The 22,475-nt window shown below is 33.4% G+C and overlaps 1 long non-coding RNA gene across 1 annotated transcript; it reads right to left on the bottom strand.

Annotated features, from left to right (window-relative positions):
• Positions 1 to 979: 979 nt before the first annotated feature.
• On the bottom strand, positions 980 to 2,730 carry LOC122401959. The gene is made up of 3 exons (XR_006259483.1): positions 2,558 to 2,730; positions 1,319 to 1,614; positions 980 to 1,197 (listed from the first exon to the last, which is right to left on the bottom strand). It is a non-coding gene; the product is annotated as an uncharacterized LOC122401959 (long non-coding RNA).
• Positions 2,731 to 22,475: the final 19,745 nt, after the last annotated feature.

The raw sequence follows: 22,475 nt of genomic DNA, 5'->3' as shown, positions 1-22,475 counted from the left end.
GTTATTGTAGAATTTAGATATTTAAAGAAACATATGGGGGTGTAAAAAATGAAATTATTCTTATTGTGTTAAAATATCTTTATAATAAATCTTTCATTGAAGTATGTTTTCTCACATTAGGAAATTGTTTTCTGTTTTCTCTTCGAAATTATTTGTAGTATATGTTGGTTTTCTTCATCATTTTTTGATAATAATTGATTGTATTTTTTCCTAAGTTTAACTTCATGTTCAACAATATTTGACTCATGTTTATAATCGTTATCATTTTCCCACGTGTCAGGATCTTTTCTTAAAAAAAAGTTTTTCAGTCAATTTTTGAAATCTCAAAGTTATCATTTTTGTTTAACGCGAACATATATTTCTTTTCTATACTCTTATAGAGCGTAAAAAAGAACGAATTCAGCGATCTGCAAAACTGTATAGAAATTGTGGATTAAAGTGGAGAAAAATGAATTACAAGAATAAAAGATTTTCAAATTCAATTCATACGCCATTTCTTCGTACTGTGGCAAGATTTTAGGGAGCGTAAAAAAAATATTGCACAAAAAATGTTTGCCAAATATAACTAAGGTCCACCCTAATGTATTGCACACACGGAGTACAAAATGTAACATTTAATTTCAATAGAAAGATCGTGCAACATATTTATTTTCAAAATGATATAAAACTATAGAAAAACGTAGCGTTTGCAATTTCTATCACATTTAAGGTAAATAAAAAAGAAGAATAATAACTTCATTTGTACATGATTGAGTACGTAACATTGTTTATTACGTACTGACTTTTAATAAGATGACATAAGATAAATAAAACACAAAATCGCGATACTTATAAGAAAAATACTTATTTATAGATACACTCAAAAGTATGTATAATTTGTATATAATATGTAATCTTTCTACGAATGCGATGAAAATTTTGTAGAAGCATAGCAATCGAGTTATTAAATCGTTGTACTAATTTTGCGCATGGAGTCTGTACTGTAAATCCTTTGTTCTAGAGTTTCCCATAGATAGAAATCAAGAGGTGTAAAATCCAGTTCTCTCGTTGGTTAAAGGACCAATAATTTTCATGCAACCAGTTTCTAACTTGTTCTGCATAGTACGACGTTCAACCATCTAACTGCATCCATCCATTTTAGCTGTACAGTAACGATACATTGTTCGTAAAATTTGATCAACTGTTTGATCAAAATCTCTGAAAATGAGTTCTATTCGTTCATGTAAATGGAAACGGAATTCGTAATTAATACCTATTTGTTACGCTGTATGTAGATTATTATAGTCTCGTGCATATCTATTATGAGAATTGAATATACCTCATTTCGCACAAATCATCTCGCCCGTCCATAATGTCCTTGATGAAAATAAATCGTCATTTTCCACTGCATTTGAATATCAATCACAGGATTCGACTCGTTTTCGATAATCAGTTGAGAATAATTCTTGCATAGTTGGGGCACGATGCGACAACCATTTGTCAGTTTGGTAATATTCTCCAAATACTAGTTCGCGAAATCTGTAATTTAGTTGCTTCGAATACTTCGCGTAGGAGTATCGTTCAAAAAATGTACGATTTTTTTGGCAGCAATCCTGTCATCTTATAACCACGTTCCTAAAACGTTAAGAAACTTTTAATCGCCCCGAAGTTTGTCAATTTTTCGTTTCATTGCGAAAGCAGAGTTATGAAACTACTTTATGATCGACTTTCGCATAATTTGAGAATATACGTTCACATTGCAAAAAGTTGCACGAAGCATCCTTTATGTTCGCGCGTTCCTCCGCCAAAAAAAAAACGGGTTCTCGCTTAGACGGTTTACTCGCTCTGGACGAGCTTCGCCTACTCGATTTTCAGACGGAAAAATTCAGTTGAACTCAACGCAGCATAACGCGAGTCAGGAAAAAGAGCATCCGTAATTCCCTTTTATTCTTCCTGCAGAATCTGCGAAATGTGCAAGAAAAATACGTACCGTTTCCAGAGTTCATTCTCGAAGTATAAAAAATTTATTACAAGTCTATCGTATTCGAGGATCAAAATAAAGACGCCGCTAGACGTTTATATTATTCAACGACTAAACGACGAAGAGGCGTTTCTGTCATTCATAAAGTAAAGAGCGAAATTGGATTTTCTATTATTCAGCTGGTCCAGACGAGTGTTCGCTCTACTATTCATGATGCACGGGGGGAGGGGAACGGTTACTCTCATTGTCGTTTGAAACGAATGTGAAAGTGCGTGATACGTAAACAATTACGGATTAGCAGATACTCCGGCGTAGTTGAGCCGCGTTAAGCGTGTCAATCGACGGCGAAACAATTTTAATCCGATCGTTTATGCGACAACATGAACCGATGAAATCGTACGAATCGATATTTGGAGCATCCAGGAATTCATGTCGCGCTGATCGCGATGCAGTTACATACTCGGCCAGAGCTGTACATTTCGATGGGAGTCTGTATATCGACAGATGCGACAGAACGCGCGCTGATGCGGCGGTTACCTCATCGTCGAATCGAGCCAAGAGGCCAAGGTTAGCTTTATTTCGGACAGGAGTACCAACCTCTGGTATCGTGCCCGAACCAATGCTGTACTCCCATTTCCGCCAACGCCGCGTCGCATCCTCGACGAGTGGAAAAAATGCAAACCGCGCCACCCGTTCGACGACTATGCATTAACACGTTCGTTGCGGCATTCGACACACACTCTGTATAAAATTAACAGTTTTTTGTCCACCTCGCGTTTTGTCCAACTTTATTTCTTTTTCTTGTTATTCAGATTTCATTCGACGCTCATAATCATTAATTGAGCTATTCTTATGATATTTTGTAGGCTTGTAGATTCACAAGTCGGGGAGACCCGGGGCTAGAGAAAACATAAAAAATGACTAGGAAATAATGTAGTTATGTTTTTCACTCCTGACTAATTTATTGTTAAATTTATTATAGTTTAAGATTTTCAGCTCAAATCTAATATATTGCAATAAATTTTTCATAGAAACACGTTTTTTTGTGATTAGTCGGAGCGAAACTTGGGGTAAGTTGTTACTAAAAAATAAGTGTTACTTTCTGGTGAGATATTTCATTCTCTGATGAAGTAAAACACAATATTATTAATAAGGGTTGTTTATTAACTTCACATTAACATAAATGTACAGGGTGTTCGGCTACCCCTAGGAAAAATTTTTATGGGAGATTCTTGACGCCAAAATAAGACAAAAATCAACAATACTATATATATATATATATATTATATATATTAGTATATATATATATATATATACTAATTTGATGATTGAAGCTTCGTTAAAAAGTTATAGAAACGTTTCCGGCCACAGAGTATACTTTCGGTAAAGAATTTTATTCTCAAAAGTATGTATAATTTCTGGGGTATGGGTATTCACCAAAAATGATTGTAATTAGCCCCTGCAACTAAAAATAATTTTTTTTAGAACGATTTGAAATTTTTTAATTTTGTCCAAAATTTGTCTACCTGCTCGAATTTTTTTCTCGGAAGTGGATAGGATTTCGGGGGTATGTGTATTGACAAAAAATGATTGTAATTGACCCCCTCAAAGAAAACTAATTTTTTCAGAAGGATTCGAAATTTTTTTTTAAATTTAGGCACCTACCTGCCGATTTTTCTTAAAAATTCATTTTTAATTTTTAATAATTTTGTTTGACGTCCTATAGAAAAGTTGTCTAATACTTTTTTGTAGGTACCTATGGGCTCTGCTTCAGAAAAGAATTTCAATGAGATACCTTTACTATTGTAGGAGTTATGGTCGTTTGAAAATTGGACCAGCTTTAGGGGGTTTTTCTCACTTTATGGGGTCAGGGGACGACTTTTTCAATATTGTTAGAATTTCTACACATTCTTCACTAAAACATGCGTTATTTGTCGTTTGAAACATTAAAATCCTTCAATCCGTTCAGAAGTTATGCTGTTTCGGCCTGAAATTATATTTTCGGTAAGGAATTTTTTTCTCGAAAATGGTTGGGATTTCGGAGGTATGCCTATTGACCAAAAATGATTGTAATTTACCCCTGCACCTAGAATAATTTTTTTAGAACGACTTGAAAATTTTTAATTTCACCGAAAAATTTCAATACTCGAATTTTCATCAGATGTTTGTGATTCTAAATTCTGGTCCAGATGCAAAATAAAATTGATTTGCTTATATCTCAAACTATGTATATTCTTTTACTGTCGCTTTTTTACTGTTAGTAATTTAAAAAAATAATATAAACTGTCAAAATTTTTAAATCTTTCTACTCGGGTGTTAGAAAGTAACACAATATAGTATGGTTATTAAAAGAAAAAATTCTACGCGTGAGATTCGAATTCAGGACAAAATATTATATTACTAGTTTCTTACACTGGCCACTACGCCATGGATATTCTTCGCCTGGATAGTCTATTATTAGAATATATCATACTAAGCGATTTTTCTAAACATTGCACTTATTTTTTTCATAACTAACTAGCCATCTGTGGCTATAACACCGATTTCGATTGTTGTACATATGAATCTATAAGCCTGCAAAATGTCATTAAAATTGGTGAGGATTAGATCTGACATTCTCGTTGTTAGATATTTGTCCAGGTTTCTTTAGGATAAATTATTTTAATTCGTTTAGAAAATACCACAGTTTTTGAGATTTATTTTTAAACGACGGAAACACTGTTTTCATCTAAATTTTTTACTCAAAACCATTCTAGAATCGGACGAATCGAGTATCGTGAAAGATATATGTATGTTATTTATTATTACTTATTGTACTAAAATCTGTTAATCATCTTCGTTCCTCGTATTGAAAATAAAAAAACTGTCAAATTCATGTTGTGGTAAATATCTCTTTATAGCTTTGATTTTATTGTACAATAGGAAGCAGAAAAACGTGTTTCAAAGACACAAAGGGATATTTTACATTCTACCTATTCAAAAGTTTAGCGACGTTCAGTCGAGTTTTGTATCGTGTATCGTATAATAAGTATGACCTCATGAATAATCTCTGAAGCGACGTGCGCCATTCTACGGCCGAAAGATTCCTCGTCTGTTGAAGAAGTTTCACAATAATTTTAATGCCAGTAGAAGATTCTTTGAAAGTGGAACACCGTTTAACGGTCTGCTAACTCTTCTTCAATTAAAGGCGAAATTATTCTCACGTCTCACCGAATTCAGTCTCTATGGAAACAAAGTTTACAGTATCAAATCAAATTTGAAGCTAAACAAACATCTAAACTTATTATAACACGGATTCTCCGTGTGGTTCCTTGGCATGAGTCGCGAACGTGTTACCACAGACTGTGAAACATTATGAACTAATCGTTTAATCAAACTCGGTAATAGGTATCCAATGGTTCCTAATCTTTTATTTCAAAATTAATCTTTTAATTTTGAGAATTGATTAATCTATCAAGAAGATGCACGAATAATAATTATTTACCACATCGTGACGCAAGAAATATTTGAAATAAAATCCCTTGTTCGTACGAGGATCGTATATTAACCGTAAGCTCAGGAATTATGTATTTCCTTCGCAGGGCAGTCCGTTAGGAGCCATCATGTGAAACTCCGACGAAATATGAAACTTCTACTTTACTACGTGGTATATGACCCTTTCGGCGGTTTTCCAATAGAAAGGACACTCGTAAGCACGGCTTTTGGTCAAATAATACTGAAATCATCGAAACGTACCGTGAGACAGTTACTGAAAATTAAATGTCTCATTTTTTCTAAGTAACTTGAAAAATACTATCATTTTTTATATTTCAGACTTCTCGAATAAAATGTCTTTTCTTCTTAAAGTTTTTAACCCTGCATATCAACACTCGCACGGTTATCGTTAAAATGGTTACTCGGACAGCGATGGCGGGGTCTTTTTAGACCCATATCTTGCATTTTTCAATACCTATATATTTAGACTCTTAACCTATAATAATGTAGAATTACTTGTTTTACCCCCTACATTATATATTTTTGAATTTTATTAAAAGAATATATATTTTATTAAATTCTTAAAATACCAATGAAATATAAAGAGTCGCAGAGTGCATAACGTATACCAGAAACATTAATGTTTTCGAAAATAGGGGAAAAGAATGAATGTAAGTCAACCATTAATCCATACGTATTTTTAAGAACTATATACACTTTACAAATATGTGCAGTTCAATGGTATTACTTTCTATCGGGCACTACAGTATCAAAATCGAGAACGTTGAAAAGTAACACACACATACAATATACAATATAATATTAAGAAACTAAATAAAAATATGTTCGTAAGTTAGTATCGAATTCGTGGAGTCGTGCGCTATTTTTTAAAATAAAATTCCTCGAATACAATTGTTCGATTGTAAAGCTTCTATAATAACAGTTACGTAAAGTATAACCAACAAGTAACGTTCTAATTGTTTCAGTACATGTCACCACATATGTAGAGCTTCTCTGAATATATTATGGTTTAAAACGTTTGACAATTTCCTCTTTGAGCAAAGTGAGAATGCGACGTTCACGGAACAGTGTCGCTTAATTAAATGTTGAATGGACAACGACAAAGGAAGAAACAGAAGGTGGAATGCCTCGCAATTCGATCAATGTTTCGTGTCGACAAAAGCGTGTTGGTTAAAAACTCGTCCACTATTTTCTGTTTTTCCAAATGGAACGTATAGTAACAAGTGTACAGTCAAAACAAACAGGGATGTAAAGCTATATACCAGACCAAAAAGAAAAAAAATGAATAAAGCTTGTCAAATATTTTGTAGACGAATTTGCTGAAAAGTGTTGTTTGTTTATTCAAACCAATCTAAACTGAGTGTCAAACGGAAAATATCAAATTGTGAAAATGATTTTGTAATAATTGCCGTTTTTTTATTCGATAATTTTAGTGTTTCATTTCTTCTATTAAAATTTCTGTTGAAAGGTCAAATAAATTTTACATGCAATAAATATGTTATTACGAATATGAATTATTCTTTAGTTATATGTTTATTATTATAATTATTCGATGCTTTTTCTGATCAATACTTCAATATACTATTGACTGACTAAATGAAGAAGTTGGAATACATTATGTATGGAATATTAATTAACATTAAATTTCGCCCAGGTCAGCAACATTGTTTCTGTGTGCTCGGCAACCAGTCTAAATTCGTGAACATCAAACTGTACGATGTTAAACCTGCCAATCAGCACTTTAAGTTCAGTGACCGTTAAGGCTTGCTTTAAAGATACGTAATAATTTAAGCTTAAGGATAATTAAACATGTTGACTGTTCGTTGACCCATTTGTAGGTCAAAACGACCGACACAGCCTGAATATAAAATAATTCTTGCCCGCAGCAACAATTTCAGAGACATTTAAAATGAATCGTACTTAGTCAAGAAAAACGAATATTTATTATTACGAAAATTTCATCGTACCTCTGGATGTTCATCTCGTATAAAAAGTAAATGATCGTTTATCTTCCATTTCGTTATTCCAAAATATCCAGATAGGAGTTTTGTTAATGCCTGATTGCTAAGTAACGATTAAAATACGTCTGTGTTATTTTAAGAAATCTGAAGGTAATAAAAATATTGAATTTGAAACGTTAAGTATTTTACTTGTAATGTGATCGTTGACACGAACAACGGTGTATCGATTGTATTTTACAGATTTAATAAAGACTGCGTTGAACGGAGAAAAGCTCATTGTCCTATTGTCGGCAAGGGATGAACTTTGGGTATCAAGTCGTTCTTCGTTTCCTTTTTATTCTTGCTCCGTTCACGCTCCTTTCACACGATTCTCGTAAAAGCATCTTCCTGCTTGGGACAATTTGAGGTTGCAATTTTTCGTGTAATAAAATACGCACTGCACTTTCAGCTCAGCGTTCCACGTTTCCATTTGTGGCAAAGATGCTCTCATTCGTAGCCTTCGAATATATGTATACTGCAGTTACCCTTTGAAGATACAGTTTCCTAAAATATATTTTCACGTTCGCACGTTTTGATGTTAGTCTGTTCAAAAAACTTCAAAATATAGTATACAAGAAACTACCGGCGATACATTATTCTTTAACGTCGAAGTTATATTGAAGTTGATAAGTATATAAAGTTTTCCTTTCCACTTTGTTAGTTTTGTTTGAGTGCATTTTATATGCAATGCTTTGAGAGGAAAAACATGCTACCTTCAGAAAATAAACGTATAACTTTAATTATGTTTAAAGCTATGGGATTCGTGTATGACTATCTAAAAATTTTCTCTATTTTCCTCCCTTTTCGTGGAAACAAAATTACGAAGTATACGATTCCTTTGATGATATAGGTATTTCCATCTTTTGAAAGGAAATATGAAAACTCGTAATCACAAGGATAGTTATTACAAATTTTGTATTGCCTCTGTATACAGGGTGTTCGGCTACACTTGGAAAAAATGGCAATCGGAGATTCAAGAGGCCAAAATATGACGAAAATCAAGAATACCAATTTGTTGATGGAGGCATCGTTAAAAAGTTATTAACGTTTAAAGTTCCGCCCGTACCGAATTTTTTTCTCGAAAATGCGCATGATTTCGGGGGTATGTCTATTCGCCAAAAATGATTGTGATTAACCCCTGCAACTAAAACTAATTTTTCCAGAATGATTCACAATTTTTTAATTTCGTCGAAAAACTTGCCCATCTTTCTGAATTTTTTTCTCGGAAGTGCGTAGGATTTCGGGGGTATGTCTATTCACCACAAATGATTGTAATTGACTCCCGCAACCGAAAATAATTTTTCCAGAACGATTTGAAATTTTTCTTTTTCATCGAAAAATTTAGGCACTACGATCTTTCTTAAAAATTCATTCTTGAGTTTTAGTAATTTCGTTTGACGCCCTACAGAAAAGTTGTCTAATACTTTTTTGTAGGCACCCCTGAGCTCTACTCCAGACAAAAGTTCCATTGAAATATATTCACTGTTGCAGGAGTTATGGCAGTTTGAAGGTTGCACCATTTTTATGGGGGTTTTCTAACTTTACGGGGTCAAGGAACAACTTTCTCAATATTGTTAGAATTTCATACATATTCTTCACCAAGATTCGCGTTGTTTGCCGTTCAAAACATTAAAATCGTCCAATCCGTTTAGAAGTTATGACGTTTTAAAGATACGCACGAAATTTTGGATTTACATTTCTGGCCTGAAATTATATTTTCGGTAAGGAATTTTTTTCTCGAAAGTGCGCAGGATTTCGGGGGTATGTCTATTCACCAAAAATTATTGTAATTTACCCCTGCAATCAAAAATAATTTTTTTAGAACGATTTGAAATTTTTTAATTTAATTTAATAACTTTTTAACAAAGCCTCAATCAAGAAATTGATATTTTTGATATTCGTCTTATTTTGGCCTCTAGAATCTCGCATTAAAATTTTTCCCAGGGGTGGCCGAACACCCTGTATAGTGAGTTTCATGTAAAACATAATTGTTGCTCCAAACATTATTAAAGAAAGCGTGATAATTTTTCAATACTATCGACCCTCTCAGATAATTAAAACTCAGAACAATTTTCATTAACTATTTACGTTTTTATTATATTCTAAGTAGAATTTATTTAAGTAAATAAATTATATTTATGTTATTTTTATGCGTGTAATTTTCTTTAAGCAGTACAGGATATCAATTTTGAATATTTTTATAATTCGTATAGAGCAATGTTTGAGCAATTTTTTCGCATTAAGCGTAGTTAAAAGAGGTATAGCAGAAACGCGTATCGCCAACTGCGCTCATATACGGAAACGTTACATTTACTAATTGTAATGTATAGCACAACGCTTTTAAACCGTTGATAAAGAAAAATATTCTAGAGGTCGTTAAAGAATTCTCGTGAAAAAATAACAACGCGCCAACATTTCCGCCTTCAAAGTTTCGTGGCTGGTTGTTAAAACTCGTGGCTGGCGTGTACGTATTGCTTTAGAACTTCCAAGTATTTTTCTCGTGGAAGTTCTCCATGTATGATGTTTTGGTGAAAAGTTTCGTTAAATTGATCAACGAGCAACCTACGCTAATTGCATGGCCTCCTTCGGCGAGGTGCACTGCCTTTTTCAAAAATAAATCCGACGAACTTGGATCATTCATCATAGCCATTAATTCAAACAACTGTTCGAAAAGTAGTCTCGGAGTAAAAGGAGGAGAATCACAGTCGGTGTTCCTTGACTCCGGATATCTCACAAATGATTTATCAGAGTCGTGCTTTAATTTAGGTCGTCGAATCCCAGCAATCTACACCAGCGATTCTCAACCTTTTTTTGGCTCCTGGTACCTTTCTAAATATGATTTATCTCTGTCGCCACTATCTTTCACAATCGCTATTCGTTGATAAAAAGTAACAAAATAGTTTTATTTTGCACGAATCATCGAAATACGATAAATTATATTCTGTACATTTATACTCAATACAGTTTTAGTATCCGAATTTTCACCTTTGATTGGAAGGTAAAAAATATCGAGAAAACATTTAATAACATTTCTTTGAGGTTACGATCATTTTTTGAAAAGTTATTCGCAATAGCTGGAATGAAATATAATGCAGAAGCTTTTGAAATCGATTAAAATTAAACTATAAAATTTATTCGTTCAACGAAAAATACGTAATTCAAAATTTCGATCAAGTTATTTTCTTAAATTTTGCAATGCCTAAAATTTCACACGAAATCTGCTTAAACCAACATAGAAATTTTCTTCTTTGCGATACGACGCGACAAAGTCGATTTCGATGCGGTAATTATACGGTACAGTTTTCCAAGAGGTCGTAAAGGTGAAACCTTCGTCGAAGCTTCTCCTTAACTACAAAATGTAACTACGTCGCTGTAGCGTTCGTGGTTGGAGCACATAATCGATACTTTGAACCCTATAGATCCTGTTACAGCGTCTTTTGTTCAAAGTGAACGAAATGTGTCCTCGACGAATCGATTTTGCGACCTATAAATATATTGTTCGAACGAAGATATTCGCAGAAGAGGGAATACGCGTAGTGCAAAATACCTTTAACGTTTCTCTTTGAAGCTTTTTACATTTTAAGTCCGTTCAATTTATCATTTGGATGTGCTCGACGCAACGTCCTTTGTTGGATGGTCGCACAGCAATATTTATCTAGTAACTATACGATGGAAAATTCTTTATTATACGCGAAAGTCAAGCAAACAAATTTTTCTTTCTTCCCTTTTGTTAACTTTGTTAACAATATTTTAACAAGAGCAACCTGAACAATATCATGTTATTAATATTTTTTAAATTTGAAATCTCTCGACATAAGTTACTTGTAGTGGAAAAATTAAGAACCCTACACCAAAAATAGTTGCAGTGCACCCAAACAGGTGGTCGTGGAAATGGATCACGTTTATGATCTCGTGTTCACGCCGTGTTGATGTCAAGTACCAAGCTTGTATGACGAAAAGGAGCGCAGTTCGCGTGTCTCGACGATGATTGAATACTTTCCACCACCTGCAACAAGGAAACATTCTCATATTTATTTGCTTGGCAGATCTCGTCACTTTAAACTGCAAGCAACGTTGTAACGCTTGCGACGAACTTTTGCACGCTTAAACTTTGGGATCCAGACAATCTCTTTACAATAATTAATATTAAAAACAGGATTCAGCTATCAGAAATTTATCATAAGGAAAGTTTGAAAGATTTGAAAAATAAATAAGCAAAAATAACAGTTACCCCAAAAATTTGTTTATTAGGTAACTCGAAGGTAACAATTATAAATTCTAAGGCAAATTTTTCAAAAGACATTATTGTTAAAATTGGTGCGAGTCGGTCAATGGTTTTTTCAGAGACCCGATCCTCTCACTCTTTAACGAGGAGTCCGAATTACGAGAGATTGGAATAAATTTCTTTCGCCTAGTTAATCAGACTAGGCCGTTTATTTAAAATTAGAAATCAAAAATAAAATAAATCAATATAATGAAGGAAATTAAACGAAAATTATATTTATTATTTGGTATTTTAAACTCAGGAGAAAAAACCGAGCCTGGTGGCTAGCTGCCTAACCGCTACGACTCTCGTCTCGATCTTCTGTATAAAAAAAAGACCGAAATCCGGCTGTAAATACCTGACAACGCTCGCTTATTGTATTTTATATTAAAATGTAGTTCAACATTGTTCCATAAAACGTTGACATTGTGGCGATACTTCCCGCGCTCGCCAGCAGAGGGACATGCTTTCTCACAAGCACTCGACCGACCGTCTGTTCTTATATGTATATACGTTGTTTGGGTTGTTCTACTAATAAGTCTATTAGCAGGCCTAGAACAAAAAATTCCTCCATATAGCAAGTCACCAAAACATTTTCAAATTGTTTACCTACTAGAAAGCCTGGGGGTTGTTGTATATGCTCTATTTTTTAGCTCCAGTTACTAAGAGGGCAGTCTCATGTAAATGTTGCAATATTTAACTATCTTTATTAATTTTATTTTCGCAGTTTATTTAAGTATCCTTTAAGAATGCAAAATAAATTTTTGAATCATTTTTATTGACTTTTCATGCCACGTCCACAGTAAACATGTATTTAAATACTGGCGTAGGTGATTGCAGATCTCAAGGGTGACTAAATCAAAAAGAATTTAATTCGGTAGGTTTCCTGTTATCGCCTGAACCAAAATAATTAATTTATGTTGAAAATTGGCAAAATGGCGAAAGCTTAAATTAAAAATTACAAAATTTTGTCATTTTTTCCGAAACTTTTTAATACAAGAATATGATAAACTTATTATAAAAATATAATTTTGCTTGAGGTGAGAGCTACTAGTATGTGGAACAACCTGTACAAATGTCAGAGCAATCAAACGTATAGTTTTTGAGATTTTATCTACGCGAGTTCAGAAAATTACATTTCTAGAGGCCAAAATAAGACGAAAAACAAGAATATCAATTTCTTGACTGAGGCTTCGTTAAAAAGTTATTAAATTAAATTAAAAAATTTCAAATCGTTCTAAAAAAATTATTTTTGATTGCAGGGGTAAATTACAATAATTTTTGGTGAATAGACATACTCCCGAAATCCTGCGCACTTTCGAGAAAAAAAATTCCTAAATGAAAATATAATGTATGGCCAGACGTACACCTATTCCCCTGAAATTTTTTGACGAAAAAAAAAAATTTCAAATCATTCTGGAAAAATTACTTTCGGTTACAGGGGTCAATTATAATCATTTTTGGTCAATAGACATACTCCCGAAATCCTACCCACTTTCGAGAAAAAAATTCAGTACGGGCGGAACTTTAAACGTTAATAACTTTTTAACGAAGCCTTCATCTACAAATTGGTATTCTTGATTTTCGTCTTACTTTGGCCTCTAGAATCTCCCATTAAAATTTTTTCCCATTAAAGAAATGTTCTAAAATCCACAATACTTCACATTTATCTCTCAAAATTTAACAGTACATTCTTAAATATATTATTTATACACTTTCAAAAAATGAAATAAAAAAAATTGATTTTTTTAAGGTGTCACATGAGACTGCCCCCTTAAGTGGTTTAGGGAAGGTTTGGTTTTACTAAATGTAAACAAAAATGTGAATTACAACCAAGCCCAAACACGATCAAGAAAATTCGTAAGCTGATATGTATGATCCCATGGGTGCCTTGATAAAATATTTGTTTAAAATTTCTATAAATTGTTGATGTTGGCATGATTAGTCTCCTGAACTGACAAATTTTCTTTGTCTTTAACTAAAATATAAATTTTAATCCTCGTCAATTTGAGAATATTAATTAATCATATTGACAATTTAAAAAAAATCCTAGTTTACAAAACTTGTACGGTAAAGTGTTAATCACATTGTATATTTTTCAATGAAATACTTACGATTCATTCATCGCGTAATCCTGTAATTATTTTTTAACATAATTTTATCGATACTGATTACGAAACGTCCAGTTCACGTTTATTCGCCGCGCCTGCGCTACGGTTTTCGTTAACTACCGTCGAGAAGTGAAAAAACTAAAATCTCGCGGAAACGAGATATATCTTGAGCGTCGTTTTTCAAGCACCCTCCTGTCAATGCGGCTCTCGTGCTCCGCGGCTGTAGGGCCACTTGAAATTTTTTCCCCTATTTCGAGAGCGATAACACGAGAAGCGCGATACGTGTAGCAAAACGTGACGTTACGACGCCGTTACCCGGGACGATTCGCATAATAAGGCGGCGTCGGACATCGTCGTCTTCGTTCCAAAGAAACGAGAACACCGCCGGGGAACAGGAACGGGAACCTTGGATAAAGTCGGCGATAAAGTGTTGTGTATAAAAAAAAAAAATTCAGGAGTCGGGGGAAGGAAATGGATGCAGAAAGAGGAGCAAAGAAAAGAGAGCAAGCCGTGGGAGTTGAAAGGGCGAATAAACGAAGCGTTGCACTGCCAGTAGGGACTTTCGATCGACCGTATAGACCATGGCTTTCGTGACTTTCCAACTGGAAGGAGATCACGAACTGCCGGCGAAGTTTTCTTCTAGTTGCCTTTGACGAAGAGCTAAGTAACGAATCGCTCAAGCGATAGAAAACTGTAGACTACGGGCCGATTTTGACCAAAACGGTACGCGAAAACGTTGAATGGAGCCCGTGATTTTTCATTCCGAAAGTGGAAAACGCCTCTCTCGGCCACGCCATCGAGAACATTATTCGCCAAGCTTCAGGGACCCGACTAATTGCACTTTTAATTCGATCGAAGGAACGACGTGAAATTTTCGACGCTTGCAGCTTTTTTTTCTACTTTTTATCGGAATCCATCGGGACGAGATTTCATCCTGAAATTTCGCTACGGGCGATCGTGCGCTCCGCGTCTGACTATAAAGTACTTATACTACTTGCAGATATTTTATACTCTCCGGGACGAACGTTTTTTCGTTTTACTTTAACACATTCACTGTTAGATTAAAGCCGTACAATATTCCGCAAGACTAAAATTTCGATTTTAAACAATTACAAACTACATAACCTAACATTTGTTTTAGTACTTATTTTTGCAGCCGTAGCTAACATTTACAAATCCTATCCAAATTTATTTCCCTTAACGTTTCAATTTCAGAATTAATTTTTCTACTTTTGTCATCCATATGTGGATGACGTACTAGTCAATGTATTAGGGAGATATCCTGGTTTAAAGTTTTATTTTTGTTGTTTTTTAAGGATTTTTTTCAAAGAAAAGTATAAGTTTCTTAATTTCGACATTATGCATATATGCTTACTTGCACTTTACGAATTACCGCAATTACGATCAAATGAAAATAATGAAAACTGATTGAATTATATCTCATCGAACACGTTTCCTTTAAAAAAAAATTATTCTGCTTATTTGAAGTGAAAAAATCAAGATTCTTCATTAATATGATTATGATTATCGTATGAACCAAAATTATAAAAACAATAATGAAAATATAGAAAATGACGTCATTTTGACTTTCTTTATTTTCGTAACTCCAGTATGATACTTTCTTTTAAAAGAACCTTGTTCAGTGATATATAATTCAATCAGTTTTGGCTATTTTTGCTAGAAAAAATTATGAACGTTTGTGAAACATGAATAAATATGTACGCCAAATATTGAAATGAAGAAACCTGCATTTTTGTTTGTAAAAAAATCCCTAAATATATCCTCTTAAGCAGTTTTAACGCGAATCGTGCACAGAGAGGACAAATAATTTTTCGAAAAAGATACAGGTTTATCTAATCCTGATTTAATAGTTTCGGCGAGTACGTGCGATCCATTAGCTAGAAGAGCGTCGAAGCGGGTCAAGAAGCACCGAGGCGGGTTCTGCCATTTCGACCCCGCGAATCGTTGACGATCGATCGACGCTTTTATCCAAGAAATCCGAGCTGCAACGAAATCTGAATATTTCCTGTGAAACGGGAGATCGTGTGTATAGCATTAACCGGTCTTCGCAGCTCATAAAACGCGTACGAGCGCCTTAAACGGGAATTCCGTTTTCAGGCTCGCGGATATAATCCAGGACGTATCCGCTTTTACAGCAGTCTTGTCTCTTTCTCGCCTATTCGGATTCGTATTCTCTGTAGCATGAATTTCACGCGGGCTGTCGAGCAACGGAATCTCGTCGCAATTGGCCAGAGTTATGCGCGGAATTCGATTATCTCGACATGAAAGTCGCACAGAAACGGGAAGAGAAAGCCTCAATGGCGATGGTTGAGCATGCTCAAGAATGAAATTATAACTGCGGAAAAAGAATCTACGATCGCTGATGAAAGGCGTCGAAGGTGGTTGGAAATCCGCCTGTTAATTACCGCATCCTCGCCACTATCCATAACCACGAAATAATTACAGTTAAGGGGGAAATTTAACTATGAAACTTCTTCTGATAAATGTTTAATGTTTTGAAAGTACATTTCAAAATGGGCAGAAATTAATTCAGACACGTTATAAAGTTTAATAAATAGTATTTATTCTTGTTCTGCGATTCTTCGTGTAATTTCGTCGAAACTTCCGTTTCGTCATTTCTAGCGCAAGACTTTCGAGTCGCCAATTTAAGGGGGTCTTTAAGCGTTAAATGTGTTTTTTAAAATTTTCATCCTAAATTTCTTGCAAACAAACCATAACACCTTTTACAGTCAAAATAAGGTTTATTTATGACATGTTTCAGTGATATTTTAAAATGTTTTGAACGAAAGAAAGTTAAAATTGCTGGTACTGTATACCCTCAAACACAGTCAAACATAGAGAACATTCATTAAGTTAATAAATAAAGTTCATTATTTACAATGATTTTTCATGTTGTACAATTATTTTTCTAAAATCCGAAAAATTTCGACGGTGCAATTTCGTGCGAATAAACTATAACACCTTTTGCAGACAAATTTAAAAGATTTATTTACACATGTTTTAGTGACATTTTAAAATTTTTTGGGCGAAAGAAAGTTAACATTGGTGACACTCGATAATCTTGAACATAGTCAAACATAATTTTACATCATATTATTTAACTGGACTGTGGACAAGTAATAATGTTAGGTCAGACATTTATGCAAATAAATAATAGAGAAAATAAATGTATTTAATTATTGAAGAGAAAACATAGCTGCATCTTCGAACAGTATCCGTCTTATTTCACGATAAATTTATTTAAACTATACTCAGTGGTGCTATAGTTATGCTCCACAGTGTAGCATCTTATCATTTTGTCCAAATAAAATTATATATTACTTTGGTTTAAGGGGGAAAACCACTGTGACGACTGAAAATAAAAGCAATTTTGAAGAATTTTCTAGGGGTAACTTTGAAACTTTTTCTAATAAATGTTTAGTGTTTTCGAAAGTGCATTTCTTGAACTACTTGTAAAAATTTCGTATAGGAATATTAATCATTATAAACATCATAGAAACCGGTGTGAGAAGCCTCCAAAAATTTGTTGGAAACCAGCGAATGTGTAATTTTTCACTACAAATTCTGAAATGAGAGATCATGCAATTTTTTTAAATTAAAAGATAGTAGCTTCAGTTGTACGTAGGAATTTATAAAGATAATAATTTATTATATAATGGTGGAACTTTGAAGAAGGGATTTCAAAAACCTGTGGAAAAGTCAATATTTCTTTTAACACTATTTAGAAACTATTTGATCGGAAATTCCGTATGTGTAACCGAAGAGAATAGTATTAGGAATCACCGTACAAAATTTTAAATAAATTATATGAGTATTGACTGAGTTATTGGGCTGCCTAGTTTAAAAAAGTTGGTTTCGAGAAAAACGCGTTTAAAGTTTTATCCACTTGGTACAAACACTCTTCATTCACATCACATATTGCTCTAGACTAAAGTTTCAAGGGTTAGGCATATTACATTTTTTACATCTACTAGAACTTCTGCAACTTTATCATTTTTGCGAATTTCACTTGAATATTTTAGAGAGTCATCGCTAGCACCCCAAACATTAAGAAGAGATAAAAACAAAAAATTCCGATTTTTTTCATTTCGTCACAGTGGTCCCCCCCACCCCTTAAGTAACGTGGTGGATTGATTTAAAAAAATAAAAATTTCTTGCATTCGGTGCTCAAAAGAAACTAAACAAGAAATCGTTCATAGAGATCAAGGAGGGCCCCTTCTTTTTTTATTTATTTATTCAGACTATTCAAAAATGTCTTTTATTTTTATCTAGACATTTTTGTATCATTTATGCTTTAGTTCACTAAATAGAAAATTCCATTTTTTTCGCATAATTTTACCTTTTTAAAACTTTAAAATTATGCTAAAATTCGTTATAAAATGAATACGTAAATATAAGTGTGTCTTTCGTGTTATTATATCAAAAACGTTATCCTGTCCATGGTTCATTCAAAATAATGCTGAAATATCGTTATAAAATGAGTGCGTAAACATAAATATGTCTTTCGTGCTTTTATATCAAAAATATTATCCTGTTGATGCTCCACTTAAAATGTCAATAATGCTGAAATATCGAAAATGAAGACATAAATATAAATTTGTCTGTCTTGTTTTTACAACCAAAACGTTATTCAGTCCATGGTCCATTTGAAATGCCAATGACGTTGAAATATCAATATAAAATAAATAAGTAAATATTTGTCTTTCTTGCTTTTTATACCCAAAAACTAGGAAACTATACCTTATGTTTCACAAAGAAAATTCGCGAAAAGAACTATGCTATTGCATTTTATAAATTATCGTCAAGCAGAGATTTTCTTCGAATTATTGGAAAGTTTAAAATCAATCGAATTTCATTCTATAATAATTCATTATATTTAGATATAATTAACGGGAGATAAAAGTTGTTGTCATTTTTAGTTTGGTCACAGAATGACAATATTCCGATGGCAACAGAATCGTACAACGGTCGTTGTGTCGCAGCGGGAAATCGTTTGAAACGCAAGACCTGCGTTTATAGTGTTTACGAACAGCTGCACTCTAAAGCTTCGTGGACCATGGTGGTTTTCGCTGGAAAACGTTAATGGACGATGTAAATGTAACGCAAACGCAAAACCAGAAATACAGTCGCATTATTATTAAACGCGACATCAGCGGCGCATAGTTGCGTGACGATTAAACGCAAAGCTTGGAATGCGATTGCGGCATTGCTATACGTAATTGACAGTCGTTTGTTCGCAAAAACCGCCTTTCCAGTCTGAAAGATAGAGGAATAACGCGATACGGTTGCACCTACCACCCCCAGTGCTTATATTTCACCTGGAAAAATTCTGTTTACGATACGAGCACGATGGGAACGATTTCGAATCTCGTGCACGTATTCTTCTTATTGTTAGAAAGAAAAATGTTTGATGGTGAAAAAACTCGTTAAATAAAAATATTACTGCAAAATTCAATCCATGAAAATTCATTTCAGTACGTCATCGATTTCAGTTTTTGTGTCATTTTCATAACGAAGTAAAGAAGTTTTGACTATAGTATACGTGTTCAAGAGTGAATTTTGTTATCTTATGGGTTGAATTTTTTATTAAACAAATTAAGAACAAAGTTACGATTTCATTAATATTTTATTTCAGGCTAAAAGTTTAATGCATTTTTGTTTCTTTTCTAAAACGTTACACTTTGTAGAATCGATACGTAGAACCGAAGCGTTAAGTGACGTTCAGAGATCGTTGTTCCCCAGGGATGTAGTATGTGCATTAAACGTTTCTAATAATATAGATGATAAATTATACAGTTACATACCTGAAGTGTACAGTTGCGAACAAAATTAAGTGGACAGTTAGGGAAAATATGAGTTAATTAAATTTAATCAAAGTATTATAACTATTATTCACTTAAGTTTTATATATTATACATAATCAATATACTCGAAGAAGAATTTATTTTGCAATAGGTCAACATCCCGTGATACACAGCTAAAAGAAAAACAAAGTGCGGATTCCAATATTAAATCATTGGAATGGCCAGTACAAAGTTCGGATTTAAATCTAAATCGAAAATTTAATCGAAAGAACAAGAACAATTGCTTTAAATATTTACGATTGGCAGTCGAAAAAATTAATCAAAATTACAATGAAAATTCGCTAAATAGTATTCCACAATGTTTAAAAGCAATTATTGCAGCAAAGGGTGATCATACTACATATTGATTTTATATTTTTGTATATTTTATTATCTGTCCACTTATTTTTGTCCCTCGGCAATTAACCAACATTTTCGTTAAATGTACCTTATTTCGACGCAAATGTAAAGATTAATTTCAATTATACGTTAAATAATTTATGTGCCATTAGGTATATAACATATAAAACTTCAGTGCATAATAGTTGTACTACTTTGGTTAAATTTCATTTATATTTATTTCCTTTACATTTCCATTTAATTCTGTCCGCAACTGTATGCTAATTGTAAGTAAAAGCTTGATTGAGCTGAAACGTTCAATGCTTGTGCCACTTTGAAAGTTTCTGGAAACTAAATGTTAGATGATTTATGAGAAAGATCCCCTGACAATCTTGTGTGGAGTAATTCTTCAACCGTCGCTGATGTCTGTTGCTCACTTAAGAGTTTTTATTCTTGACAGTTGGTACCAAGAATAAGAGCTCTTTCGCTTGAGTAAGTGGAAGAACGTTCATGCTGGGAGGTGTCTCGTTACGGAGGCCGGTTCTCGCGTATCCGTCTGAAAGAACTCTTGCTCCCATTGTTGTATAACTTTTGAGAGCAAAGCACTCATATGGGCACGTTTTTTGATGAAAAATGTGGCAGGATGGTTTCCTCGAACAAAAGCTCCGTGTGTATCATTTCGCGTGTGGTGTACCATTCACAGGGCAATCGCAACATACTCGTAGACGTCATATAATGAGAGAATCACCCAATTTTTCATTAGGATGCTCACTTACGATTTTGACAGCAGCGTGATATTAGAACACCAAACGTTATTAGTAAATCAATCCTCTGTGAGAAAATTTAAAATTTTAAATCCGATCAAGAGTTATAAAATTAGTAATTGAAAAATTATAGCTTCCTTGACTTCTATTATACGAAAATAAATATATTGTATGAACTACTTGCCCTTCGTTGGGTTTGTATAAATGAAGTTCTACTGTAGTTATTTAAAAAACTAGGGAAATACAGTAGTTCCTCGCTAATGTTCGCTACTTTTTCTATCGATATTAAATGTTCATACATAAGATTAACAAAACTTCCTCGAAAGCGTGAAAATGAAAAATTGTGACACAAAAGAATAGACTGATGATCGCTGGTGAATATGCAGTAAGGCGTAACGTAATTAATAAATCATGCAATTTGTAAAAAAAAGAATTACATGCAGTGGCCCACACTGAAAATCGACCAGCACCATCCTTTTTCTAGATTTATTTATAGGGCATTTTTTATAATCTGTACAGAAATACATTACATTCTATATAAAAAATAACATATAATTTTCTATAAAAAGGAATGAAAATTAATGTCCTTACAAAATATTAAGTATATGTAATTTTTAACTTAATGTTTAAGTTTTACAAATAAAAACAGATGGACGACTTTTAGTGTGACGATCTCATTCCTACATGTTGGTAGAGACATTCATTTTTATTCGTTTTTATAGGAAACTGTATATTATTTTGTACATGAAAAAATAGTAGTAATAGTAGTAATTGCGACCAGAATAGACGAAAATCAAGAATATCAATTTCTTGATTAAGGCTTCGTTAAAAAGTTATTAAAAAATTTCAAATCATTCTGAAACAATTGTTGTTGGTTGGAGGTTAATTAGAATCATTTTTGGTGATTACACATACCCCAGAAATCCTACCCAGTTTCGAGAAAAAAATTCATTACTGAAAATACAATGTCTGATCATGAATGAATGATTTCCGTGAAATTTCATGTGTTTAAAATCATTCTGGAAAAAATATTTTTGGCTGCAGGGGTCAGTTACAATCATTTTTGGTGAATAAACATACACTCAAAATCCTACGCACTTTCGAGAAAAAAATTCCTAAACGAAAAGATAATTTATGGCCAGACGCACACCTATTCCCCTGAATTTTTCGGCGAAATTAAAAAATTTCAAATCGTTCTAAAAAAATTATTTTTGGGTGCAGGGGTAAATTACAATAATTTTTGGTGAATAGGCATACCCCCGAAATCCTGCGCACTTTCTAGAAAAAAATTCCTAAACGAAAATATAATGTATGGCCAGAAATGTACCCCGGAAATTTCATGCGAATCTTTAAAACCTCATAACCTCTGAACGGATTGGACGATTCTAATGTTTCCAAATGCAATCAACTCGTATTTCGCCGAGAAATACGTAGAAATTCTAACAATATTGAAATAGTTGTTCCTTGACTCTGTAAAGTGAGGAAAATTGCATAAAACTGATCCAAGTTTCAAACTACCATACCTCCTACAATAGTGAACGTATCTCATTGAAATTTAACATGGAAGTAGAGCTCATGGATACCTACAAAAAAGTATTAGACAAATTTTCCGTACAGCGTTAACCCAATTAGTTACAAATGAAAAGCGACTTTTTACATAAACTATTTGATAAAGAAT

This window comes from Colletes gigas, unplaced genomic scaffold (assembly GCF_013123115.1).
Source record: "Colletes gigas isolate AHSC1104 unplaced genomic scaffold, ASM1312311v1 Colletes_gigas_Sc00030, whole genome shotgun sequence".
Lineage (NCBI taxonomy): Eukaryota > Metazoa > Arthropoda > Insecta > Hymenoptera > Colletidae > Colletes > Colletes gigas.
Note: the sequence above shows the minus strand (reverse complement) of the source record. Positions and strands in the feature narration are given on the sequence as shown.